A 13,494-nucleotide genomic window follows, 5' to 3' on the forward strand; every position below is an offset into this window, starting at 1 on the left:
ATGGAGGTCAACGACATGGGAGCAGTTCCACCAACGTACTGTCAAGAATATATCAGTTGTGGACATTGTTTCTTATCTTTCATGAGCATTGTAACAGCTATTTTTGAAAGACAATGTCGCACTAAGAACACGGAAGGTTATCCCAACAATGAAATGGAGCTGCTTCCCCAGTACGACTTCATTGTTGTTGGCGCAGGAACTGCGGGCGCTGTTGTGGCCACCAGACTATCTGAGATCAGCGAATGGAATGTACTTCTACTAGAAGAGGGAGGTGACGCACCGGAGAAATCAAACATTCCAGCCTTTAGCAACATTCTTCTTGACACTCCCATGTCTTGGAGGCTACAATCAGTACCTCAGGATGGTGCTTGCTTAGCACAACCGGAAAGAAGATGTCAGTTTGTTGGAGGAAAGTCCTTGGGTGGAACGACCACAGTAAATGGAATGGTGTACCTGAGGGGAAGCAAAACGGATTTTGATGAATGGGAAGAAATGGGTAATCCTGGTTGGAGCTACAAGGATGTTCTGCCATATTTCAAGAAGTCTGAGGACAACAAGGATGAAGAATTTGCGAACACAGAATACCATAGAACAGGGGGCTATATTCCCGTTCAGCGATTCCCTTATAAACATCCACTGGTAGACGTTCTAATCAAGGGTGCAAATGAATTAGGTTTACCTGAAACAGACCTTAACGGGAAACATCACATAGGTGTAATGAACGAACAGGCCACTCAATATAATGGCCGTAGATATAGCACTTCTAAAGCTTTTCTGCATAGAAATAGATGCCGAAGGAATTTACACATTGCAAAGTGCTCATACGCTACGAGGATTGTGGTAGATCCTAGATCAAAAAGAGTTTGGGGAGTTCAGTTTGATAGATTCAACCAAACAAGGTTAATTCATGCCCGCAAAGAAGTCATTTTATCTGCAGGTGTTATTGGTTCTCCTAAGCTTCTCTTACTGTCGGGAATTGGGCCAAGGGAACATCTGGAGGAACTGAATATTCCTGTAATCCAAGATTTGAAGGTGGGACACAACTTTCACACACACAATTATCTCAAGGATGGTATTCATGTTAAGACAGATGTCCCAAAGATTGAAAAGGAAACCCAAGAAAATTACGAACTCTACTATGAATCTGGTGAAGGGCCTCTAGCAGGACGAGGAACAACTCAAGTAGCTATTTTTGCTCGAGTTCTAGAGACCAATCCTCCACTCGTGGCAGACACCCAATTGTTCCTTCCTCAAACCGGTTTCGCTGTCGGTTATGGAGACGAGGAATCCAGAACAGAAAACTTCCTGATTTCACCTGCCAATCTTTACGTTCGAAGTCGAGGTGAATTACAATTACAGAGTGCAGATCCATACCAGACACCTCTCATCAATCCAAGATATTTTAGTAATCCTGACGATGTAAAACTCTTGCTCGCAGGGATCAGATATGCTGAAAAATTTGTTAATACATCTGCGTTGCTTGCATCCGGTGCAAAATTCAACACAATTCCAATGCCAAGGTGTGTAGAACACGAGTTTAATAGTGACGAATACTGGGTCTGTGTAATCAGGAACTATGCAGAAGGGTTCTTCCAGATTGTAGGTACGTGCAAAATGGGGCCTTCAGCAGATGAGAGTGCTGTTGTAAATTCGGAACTTAAAGTTCATGGAATTCAAAATTTAAGAGTAATGGATGCGTCAATAATGCCTGTTATTGTAAAGGGAAATGTTCAAGCTGCTACTATTATGATAGGCGAAAAGGGTGCCGATATGATAAAGAACCAATGGTTGTATCCAGTGGCGCATAAAAATATTTTAGTTTAGTGGCACAAAGAACAGGGAGATAAGTGTGTCATGTAGTTTACCTATTTGTGAATCATTGTATGTATCTCAAACGCACAAAGTTGTACTAATACTTTGTTATTCGAAAGTCGCTTATATTTCCAATATAAATGAATCTACAGAAAATAATGTAAAACTCTTTAAAACATTTTCCCCAATGCCATGGACATATTTAAGATATGTAAGAAATCAAAAGTAAATAAAATTTCAGAACAGAGGCCAGTTTCAAAATTTAGAGTTCTTGGAAAACAAAATGGGAAAATCAAAATTTTGCAATATTCAGGTTGTAAGCAACCATTCAAGGGTTCGTGGTAATGGTTTTTTGATTGATTGATTGAGTTGGTGTTTTAAGTCCACCTTATGCACAGTAAGGCTAATCGGGACTGGACCTACAGTTTAAAGTGGGATCCGAACTACTGTGTGCCTCCACAGGGAATCGAACCCGGGACCCTTTCGTGCTAATGGAGAAAACTGTACATGAAAAACATTTCCACTCCAATTTCAGCCAATATTCTGTATGTGAACCTCTGACTAAACGTCGGAATTGTCTCCTAAACATTTGAGAAACCAGTTGATGAATACTCGTATTAAATGTAATATTTCAAACGATTTTTGCACAGGCTACACAGAGAAACTGCAAACTCGTTGAAAATATTTACCAATTTGTGCTAAATTTACAAGTCGCAGGCACAAAATTATAAGTTTCTCAGGGTTTGTTCAGTTAAGTAAAGTTTACAAGCAAAATAAAAGTTGGTTTAAACAACCTTATTTACTTGCCATGAAAAAATCTGTTTGCACACCTAACATCTTCTTTGTAGCTCCAAGAAACATGCAGCAATTATTTGATGCATGACATCACTACTTTCCAAACATAGATAAATGAGAGCGCAGGAATTTCACCTTCTTTTTCCTGGTAGCGGCTGACAGGTTGAGTAAAGGAAAATAATTTTATTTGGGGCATGAATTTTCAGGTAACTATCACCATAGAATAGTTAGGGTATAGAAGATTACCCCACATTTAAACCTCGCTGCGCTTTGAAATTGCATTTCCATCGGTGGCCAGTAGATGGCGCAGCCGTCTTCTTTTGCTGCTCGCAGTAAATAGGGGGGGGAGATTCATTGTCCCACTGGAGTGTCCTTCACCACAGAAAGGACAGGGGTGGGTTGTGAAACAGGTTTTCTGAAAACGAGGGGGGAATATATGTCTTTTTCTGATTTCATGCAGTTCGTGAATTTACGGAATGAGGACTTTGCCAGGCAGCTACATACCCTACCAGGGCGCGAAATCATTGAAGATTGATTTTGGCGGGGGGTGGGGAGAAGATTGTGGTCTACACAGACATACACAAACTATACATATATATTATGTATGTGCATGAAACTTTTCAAATTTTCTACCAAGCAACTGAGAAGAAAGAGCCTGTATTCTATGCTATCACAGACTTATGTTGGTGCTAGCCGGAAACTAGTCTTTGCCTGCTCATTTTATCACACAACACCAAGAGTACTTAGATTATACAAAATCCTGCAACGCTGTGATCCTGGTGGTACTTGAGGAATACCAAAGGCCTGTTTTAATTTTCGAGGAGGCATTCATGCAAGCTGAAGCGAGGTGAACGGAACCGAAGTTGGCCCTCGCGTGTTACATCCTCTTGATTTTTATATAAATGAAATTGCCAATTCTCGTCTGTGCTCTGGCGACCGTTAATAATAGGGTTCCTGCCTTAGGAGGAATGGTGGAGCACCGCATTTTGTGGAGAAGGTGCTACAACATATAGTATTTCTCCGGCGCAGAAATCTCTAACTACGGCTCTGGTGTGTAATGAATAAATGCATATAATTTAATATAGTGTAACACAATCCGGTATTATGATGTCGTCTTGCGAATGTGGCGTGAAGTACACTGTGTATGTAAATATCTGGTAATGGGTGCTTTGGCTATACGTACAGTTTCACGTGAAACCTAAAGAAATCTGTTTTCGAACTGATTTGAAGATATCAAGTTTTACCACGCCACTTCGCCTTATCTATGTTTTCGTGCTTCACTAGTATTTATTCTTAAATGGAGTTGGTCTAAGTGAGCTAGCTACTTCTCTCGCTGTTTTCAGCAGGCGGGTATAGAAAGCAGATATGCTTGTGACATTAAGCTTCCCAAAGGAATGCCATATAAACAAAAAAAAAAAAAAAAATGCAAGCTTCCCCCCTTCCTCTTCCAGAGGCATGCGCTGGCATCCATGTTCCGTCATGTAATGTTGCAACTCAGTTTCATTCTAGACCGTGTGACGAGCCGAGAGAACTCACGCATCATTGCAAATTTCAGGTTCCTTCTTTCTTAGAAAAGAGAATTTTCGACAGTTCCTAAAATGACAATGGCTTAGTAGCTCAGAGCGTCTTGGTGCCTCAATTTGAACGAGGAAGAGAAGGACATTTGCACTGTCATTGAGGGGGAAGTAACCAACTCATAAGCAGTGGCGCAACCACGGGTTGGGCAGGGGGCATTACCCACCAATATTGGACGGGAAAGAATTCTAAGGGGGCTAAGGGGGGAAAACACTGATGTTAAGAAACGCAAGGCTAACAGAATCTAAGAGTAGCAGGACAAAATGATACTCAATATGGAATTAGTTTTCATATATTTATTGCAATTTTTCTTCCAGACGGCCAAGAGCACATGCAGGAGATGCACAGTGGGGCAATTGCACCCCTCTATTTCAAATTTTACGCAAATAAAAATACGTTTCGTAAAATTTTCTTCATCGCTTCGCTTGCAATACCTGCTTTTCTTACAGTCTCATCAAGCTCAGAGCCGTAGCCAAGGAGCGGCAGGAGTTGTGTCTGGGCACCGAACTATCTAAATAAAAAAAGTTGTAAAAGAGAGAATGCCATGGCGCCCCGCGAAATTATTTGCGCCCTATTAAATCAATATTATTTTCAGTTTGCAAGAATTGGATCTAAAAATTTTCTTGCGAGCCAAGCGAGCAATATCATTCTTTTCTGTAATGTATTGTAAATTACTAGAGACTGTTGTACTTCAGACTGTTGCTGCTAAACAGTTTTGTTTTAATATATGAACAATTGTTTTGAGGAAAAGGAGCACACACATGTGAGAGACAATTTATATCATCTTTGATGTTGGTTTGTCTGGTTTGAGTTGGTGTTTTAAGTCCACTTTATGCACAGTAAGGCTAATCGGGACTGGACCTACAGTTTAAAGTGGGATCCGAACCACTTGTGCCTCCACCGGGTATCGAACCTGGGACCCCTTGATTACAAGGCAATGACGCTACCACTGCGCCATGGGTGAGGCCCACTGTTGGTTTGTTACGAGATGGATGAATTAATTATGTAATGTATTTAAATAATATACTTATATGTATTAAAGAAACATTGAATACGTGCACAATTTAGTGTTAACATGTTACGTATGTATATTCTTATTTTACGTCGCTCCATGTTGCATAGCTATTTGAAAAAAACGTATGTTCTACATGAAAGTTACACATGTCATATGTACAAAAGGAATTATATTAGGCATTTTGTCTTTCAAAAATACAGTTTGTGTGCTTGTTTTCCATTATTATAATTATCATATTATCATAAGGAACACATAATGTGAAATTGAAGGGCTTAAAAAAAACAGGACAAAACGCCAATAATAATAATAATAATAATAATAATAATAATAATAATGTCATTATTATTATTATTATTCCTATTATTATTATTGTCACGTTTATCCTCCTGGTACTTGCCGTCCCCAAACAAAAATTCGTGGTTGCGCCTCTGCTCATAAACAACGGCTTACATTGTAACAATGAGATGCCTTTGCTTATCATAAAGAAAAATATAAAGAAAGATAGGTTTTTCTCGAGAAAAACCACAGCAGAGTGTGGTGACGCGCAGTTCATAAATGTGATTGTACCTTTAGATTGTAAGTACCTCATTCGAGATGGCACACTGAAAGAGACGAAGCTGAGAATACTTCACACTTCTTGGTGTAGTTTAGAGTACTCCTGTGTTATTATTGATGAACCCTACAAGATGTATCGTGTCTTTGGATTTCAATTTCAACAAAAATGGCATAGGAGCCTAGTGGGATGGCATGGTGAGATCTCGTGATTCCTGGATGAGAGACATGTGAATCGGATGCACTTCAACTTGTGACGGAGAATGGTACTAGGCAAGATTGGAGACACCGTATCAACGATGCAAGGTCAAGGAAAAATACGCAGTAGATCTAGAGTTACTTGAAAAATGTCAGCGGTTTGGACTTAAATTCATTGATTATGTTGTGGGAATTGGTGTCATTTAGGCATTCTGAATTGTATTTGTTACTTGGAAGTCCAACTGAAATTTAATCAGAGTTTAAATCTATATAATTGTCATAGAACAGTAAATTCAATTCGTTATTTCGGTGCATATGTCAATGAGTAACTTATGCATGCCACTGATTTGAGATAATTTTTGTAAATTTGCTGGTCAGAGTTAGTTTCATTTGATTAGGGTTTCGAGGATCTTTATGACAATGAACTAATTGAACAAATAATAAAAATGGAAATAATTGACATCTGCGCTGAACTGTATGCCTGGCATTAAACTTAGACGTATGTGTGTATATATTGTATATATTGGAGAAACATATTATATATTATTAAAGCATGCTAATTATACTAAATGATGGCGATATTATTGTTCCTTACAAAGCATTGTAGTTTATGGTTACATCTAGTGGATGATGAAAATTTGGTTGCATGTGTAGTCTTATTCTTTTTTAATTTGTCCTGTGTACTTAAATTTGTTTTATTTTATTTTTGTTAACTAACGTCTCTTTTCTTCTTATTTTGGCTAATCGTGACGGTGAGGATTAGGGGTTTGCGGGACAGAATTTTTTTGGTCGGGACGGGAATTTTTTTTACATCCCGACATTCGCGACGGTGAATGTTCGAATTTTTTTTTTCATTTCTCGAATAAAAGCTAACAATTTCTGATAAGTTCCAGACACTTACAATGCAGAAAACGTCGACAATTTACAAGTTTTTGAAATGACCACTCGGTATTTCCTGATCCCGATCCCCTAGTGAGGATGATTAACCATGTGATAAAATTGGTGAAGAGACACTCATAAGGAACACCCATGCCCAGGATAGGATTCGAAACCAAAACCTCTGGCGTCGTAGCGTGCTGTACTAACCATTACGCCATGGAAGTAGGCTGTACGTAAATTGGTATTTTGTGAATGTGATCAGCAATCGTATTTCTGGATTGTGGGTGATTTTGTGAGTATTTATGTGTATCGCTCCTCTCGTGATCTACGTAAAACAACCCATTTGCATGGTTTTTTTAAAAAATTATGTGTAGTACAACTCTGACATAGTCTCTTTATCAGTAAAAGGTGTGTCATAACTTGGATTCTCAATACAAATACAATTAGCACCATTGTGTAAACAAAAACTGGTGTGACTAATTGGGAGGGATGATAGCTCTTCTGAACGCGAGGTTGAAGTGTATAGCCATAGACCAGAACCACCAGCCGCCAATGCTGACTGGTTTGAATGGTGTCTAATAGCCGCCGCTGGTCGTCAACAAATTACCGATAAGATTCCATTAACTATCTTCTTAATGAGATTGTTTTTTTTACTTGGAATTGCTTCTGTAGATCGTGGTACATGTTAGCTTGCTCTGCTCTAGAGTTTTCACTGGAAGAATCTCATTATTAATTTTCACAGAATTAATTTGTTCATAAAACGGAAACTTTGTGTACATATAATTCAATTTATAGAAGGTAAGTTGATGTGAACTTTATTGATTTGATGTGTATATATATTTTTTGCTTTTCTGTCACTTTTGCTTAATCGCGAAGATGAGAATGGGTGATAACATAATGACATTGCTTACAAAGAACACCCATATTCAGGCCGAGACTCGAACCCGATACCCCTGGCGTCGTAGAACAATGTGCTAACCACTCCGCCACGGAGTTCGGAAAGCGTGAACTTTATCGCTAGTACAGACTAAACTGTAAAATATTCAAGTTCTGTTGGTGCAGCCTTTTCTCCACACAGAAAATTTGACTGATGTCCATATTCTGTGTTTAACACTCCGAAAAGAGGGGAGGGGATGAGTGACGAAGTCTTCCAGAATTCAGCTGACTCCCTTCTAAAGTGGTCCAACTTATGCGATGACATTGTTTTTCTCATTGTCACGATATCAACAGGAAACTTGGCAAAGAATGTCCTGATTATAAAAAATGTGCACACCAGTCGTAACTTTTACAGCTGCATAGCTCTTCATCTTCTTCAAAACATTTGCGCTCATTATATTCATTATTAGTAATATACCTAGTTCTTTTTCAGAGACTATCAAGTAGCAATGCTGCAATATTAACTGCATGTTCTACCAGACTCTATTACAAATCTCAGCTGTAAACTAAAGAGATGGTGTTTTCTCTACACACAACAATTTCTAATTTTGAACTTTGTCTGTTCCTCCCTTGCTTCCTGAATTTCTTCTCCGGGTAACCTTCTGACTTTATCACTTTCAACGTACTCATAATTTCTCCTTCACATCGCTTTGTCTTCATGTACAGACTGACTTTAGACGTTCTTAGCTATATCTTCTGGTGTCCCTTAGCCCATATTTAGCTGTTTTCACTGTTCTATGTTTCTGGACTTCTCTAGCCTTTGTGAAAGGATGGTTGCCATAACGAATCTACAAGCCATTTTACACCATTACATTTGTTGATTTTTCTGGAGATCGACAAATGACTTTCGATCATTTCACTCATGTATACTTAGACAGATGGACCAATGGCGTTAATTTATATTACAGTGATTTACTATTTGCAAAATGTACTCGTCAACCTAAATATGTTTTCACAGCTCTAGTAGTATCCGAGATACAGGGGCACCATTTACTGATTTCCACCATCGAATAACTAGTAGTAAGTAGAAAAAAAAATATCGGCTAATTGGTCGTAAAATTAGTCGCCTACTTTTTCAACTAATATTAGTAGTAGACGTATTCGTACGACTAATACTTTTCAAATCGAGATGATTCAGTCCAAATTTTTTAACTATCTAAAGTAGAAAGAAGACAAAGCGTATCCTCAATTCATTCCGTACTCTGAGCTTCCATACGGTAAAATTTCTGTAGTGTACAAAATAGTACACATGACTGCCTCATTGGAACAATGTTTTGTGTCATCATTTGTCGAAAAAAATAAATTTCACATACTCGTATATTAAGTTGAGTATTTGGGTAGATAGATAACCACCATTTACAAAATGTCTCTGTCCCTCTCTTTACTATTCATGAATACTACTACATGTGTATTTTTATTTATTTCAGTCTCTCTCTGACCTATTGCCAGAGAATGGAAGTCACTGACACGCGAGACGTCCCACCAACGTACTGTCATGAATATGTCAGTTGTGGACATTGCTTCTTATCTTTCATGAGCATTGTAACAGCCATTTATCAAAGACAGTGCCGAACTAACAATACGGATGGTTATCCCAACAATGAAATGACGCTGCTTCCACAATACGACTTCATTGTTGTTGGTGGAGGAACTGCGGGGGCTGTTGTGGCTACTAGACTTTCTGAGATTAGTGAATGGAACGTACTCCTACTAGAAGAAGGAGGTGACGTACCTGAGAAATCTAACATTCCAGCCTTTAACACATATCTTCTTGGGACCCCGATGTCTTGGAAGGTAAAATCAGTACCTCAGGAAAATGCATGCTTAGCATACCCTGGAAGAAGATGTCAATTTGTTGGAGGAAAGTCTCTGGGTGGAACGTCCACAGTGAACGGAATGACTTACCTGAGGGGAAGCAAGACGGACTTTGATGAATGGGAAGCAATGGGTAATCCTGGTTGGAGTTACAAGGATGTTCTGCCATATTTCAAGAAGTCTGAGGACAACAAGGATGAAGAATTTACAAATACAGAATACCATGGCACTGGGGGCTATATTCCCGTTCAGCGATTCCTTTACAAACATCCGCTGGTAGACGTTCTAATCAAGGGTGCAAATGAGTTAGGTTTACCTGAAACTGACCTTAACGGGAAACATCACATAGGCGTCATGAACGAACAGGCCACTCAATTCAATGGACGTAGATCTAGCACTGCTAAAGCTTTTCTGCATAGAAATAGATGTCGAAGGAATTTACACATTGCAAAGTGCTCATACGCCACGAGGATTGTGGTAGATCCTAGATCAAATAGGGTTTGGGGAGTTCAGTTTGATAGATTCAATGAAACGAGGTTAATACATGCTCGGAAAGAAGTCATTTTGTCTGCAGGTGTTATTGGTTCTCCTAAGCTTCTCTTGCTGTCGGGAATTGGGCCAAGGGAACATCTGGAGGAACTGAATATTCCTGTAATCCAAGATTTGAAGGTGGGGCACAATTTCCATACACACAATTATCTCAGGGATGGTTTTCATGTTATGACAGATATCCCAAAGATTGAGAGGGAAACGATAGAAAATTATGAACTGTATTACGAATCTGGTGAAGGTCCTCTAGCAGGACGAGGAACAACACAAGTGGGCATTTTTGCTCGAGTCCTAGAGACCAATCCTCCACTCGTGGCAGACACCCAATTGTTCCTTCCTCGTACAGGTTTTGCTGTCAGTTATGGGGACGAGGTATCCGGAACAGAAAGTTTTCTGATTGCACCTGTGAATCTTTATGCAAAAAGCCGTGGAGAATTAAGATTACAGAGTTCGAATCCCTACGACCCACCTCTCATCAATCCTAGATCCTTAAGCGACCCCGAGGATGCAAAACTGTTGCTCGCAGGGATCCGATATGCTGAAATGTTGGTTAATACATCTGCCTTGCGTGCATCCGGTGCAAAGCTAAACACGATGCCAATGCCAAGATGTACAGAACACGAGTTTGACAGCGACGAATATTGGATCTGTGTAATCAGGAACTATGGAGATTGTTCTGCACATAGCGTGGGTACATGCAAAATGGGTCCTCTATCTGATGAGAGTGCTGTTGTAGATTCGGAACTTAAAGTTCACGGAATTCAAAATTTAAGAGTAATGGATGCGTCAATAATGCCCGTTGTTGTAAAGGGGAACACACAAGCGGCTACTGTTATGATAGCAGAAAAGGGAGCCGATATGATAAAGAACACATATTTACGAGCAATCATTTCTAGTACGATATCCAGTTATCAAGTAGCGCATGTGCACTTTTGATTTGTTGCCTGAGTGTGTGTGTTTTTGTGTGTATGTATAGATATATTTATGTATGAATTATAAAGGCACACATTTGTACTACCTGCCTCCTCGTAGAGCGCTTTATTTCCAATAAAACTATTATAATATAATAACTGTAGCAAAGCTACTAGTCCCTGTTGGGGCCAGAAATGCTTCATGTGTGAGTTTAGTATTATTCATTTCCATATCCTGTGGATAATTTATAATGAGTTACAGTGACACATCAATACAACACCATTGTAAAAATTATGTACATATTTTTTTTAAAATACAAAATTGGTATAATAAAGCACCAAGAAAATTGTAAACAATTATTTTATAACTGACATAAATTAATACACTGAAGTTCTCCAAATTAAATGTAGTTAATACCTTCACAAGCACTTCATCAAAACGCTTAATTTGAGGATTTTGGCAGTTTTCAATTATCGTAACCTCCCCGCGAGTGCTTTCAGTTATCAATCGGGATATTCCTGGGTGCACCTTACACATCACACCAACATGGATAAATCTGAATTTCACTTTGACAGAAATTGCATTGGGAGCAAAGCGAGGAAGACAGTGTTCATATATTTTTCTTTGCAAGATATCAATAATATTAATTTTAAGAGCGCCGATATTTTCATCTTTCTTAAATACTCTTCATTTTTTTTTTTTTTTTTTTGCTCATTCGGCGAACCTTTTGCATCTGGGCCTGGGGCGGCAGCCTCATCGTTCCTTGTAGGTAAAATTTGATGTAATTTCTTAAGTCTACTTTATAGTCTATGACTATACGGTGCTATGTTGTAACACCATGTTGTTACCAATATTAAGAGAGAGTATTAAATTGTGTCAGACAATACATTCAGATAACCATCGACCGAATTATGTTGGTATGTGTCAGTTGATAATCTGGATATCGGAATTACTCAGACAATAATAAACTAAATTAAGCGGATATCTATAATCTGAGATCTCAGGATATCTATCTGGATTATCCATATTGCCCTTATAAAGTTCATGCACAAGTACCCGTTTTTGTTAACAATTTTTGACACTGTTGCTGCATGCAAAATTTTCCTGAAAACGTCGAGAAGAAATGGAGGTATAGTGAAATTTTCGCTACAACTAGTGAATGCACAGCTATACCTACAATATAAATAAATCGTATAACAGCGCTAGCAAAGGTCTATTACCACGTATTACACCTAGCCTTACTTCGTGTAACACTGCTAGCTGCTGAGATCATATCTGCTTGGCATTAACTCATAGCTACTCGCTTAGATTTAGCCTTTGTCTTGAGAGGTGCCTTAATGTACATAAATGTATAAATATTTTTGAAATGAATGGCGACACACAAATTGGAGTTTATGAGTTTTAACATTGAATCCGCAGGGACATAATTAGACAAAGGAATTACCTGTCTCGTACTTGAATAATTGATGAATAAATCCTCCTATGTTCATTCAAGTCACACAATAACTTTTACTACCTCCTGAACTCCTTTCAGTACACTCCCATCTCCCTCCAGTCGAGCCTTTTCCTTCCTCCTACACCCAAAGCCAAACACAGAATCCTCTCACCTCCGATCTTCCCCTTCGCACTATCTTCCTCCTTTCATTCGCCTACCTTTTGTACAGTCACGGACACTTCTGGGTTGTAACGAGACTATTGAAGAAGCACTCAAGCAAGCCATCCATGTCTGACCACCAAGCGCCTTGTGACTAGACAACCCAAACAACATTGTAATTCTGCTGCTTGTATACTAGTCACGGGCATTTTAACGAAAGGATACACATCAAATTTAATATTTTAATCTGTCCTTTCATTCTTCTAATAGGTTCTCTATCACAAGGGATGTAGATATTCTCTATCTTGGCGAAGGATATTTTCTCAATAGTTCCGTAGCTACGATTCTCCTGTCCCTTCCACCCACTTATTTATTTACTTCCTTCATATCTACTCACGAAATACTATGAATCTAACGAAAACACACAGATATAGTTAGAACAAGAAACACACCTCGCATCAAAGGTTCCAGGTTTGAGTTCGGGATTTATTGCGAGGGTGGATTATTCCCGTGTGTCTATTTATCATCTTCGTTTAAAAAACATTAACTTAGGGAGAGACCAAAGCTACTCAAACAACAAAAGTACAGAAAACGCAAGACACACCTGGCTAGGCATGTTATTCCTTGGGAATTAGCAATCTGAAAATAAACTTTCGTTTTGGTGGACTACTTGCAAAATCGTTTCGTGTTGTCTCGTTTGGAGTGTTGCTTAGCGTGTTGGACTAACATGCGGTCAAGCTGAGTTGGACCCCAGCGGAAGGTAACTTTTTTTGTCAAATTTCATCCAACCTTATTTATAAAACTCAGGTTTTTTAAAAACCTGTTGAATTACATGCCACTTCGTATGTTGGCAATCTGAAAG

The 13,494-nt window shown here is 38.9% G+C and overlaps 2 pseudogenes; both read left to right on the forward strand.

Moving 5' to 3' along the window:
- LOC145985451 (glucose dehydrogenase [FAD, quinone] pseudogene) lies at positions 1 to 1,824 on the forward strand (annotated as a pseudogene).
- A 7,390-nt stretch (positions 1,825 to 9,214) lies between these two features.
- LOC145985456 (glucose dehydrogenase [FAD, quinone] pseudogene) lies at positions 9,215 to 11,062 on the forward strand (annotated as a pseudogene).
- Positions 11,063 to 13,494: the final 2,432 nt, after the last annotated feature.

This window comes from Lepisma saccharinum, chromosome 1 (genome assembly GCF_977018435.1).
Source record: "Lepisma saccharinum chromosome 1, izLepSacc3.1, whole genome shotgun sequence".
NCBI classification, from domain to species: Eukaryota; Metazoa; Arthropoda; class Insecta; order Zygentoma; family Lepismatidae; genus Lepisma; species Lepisma saccharinum.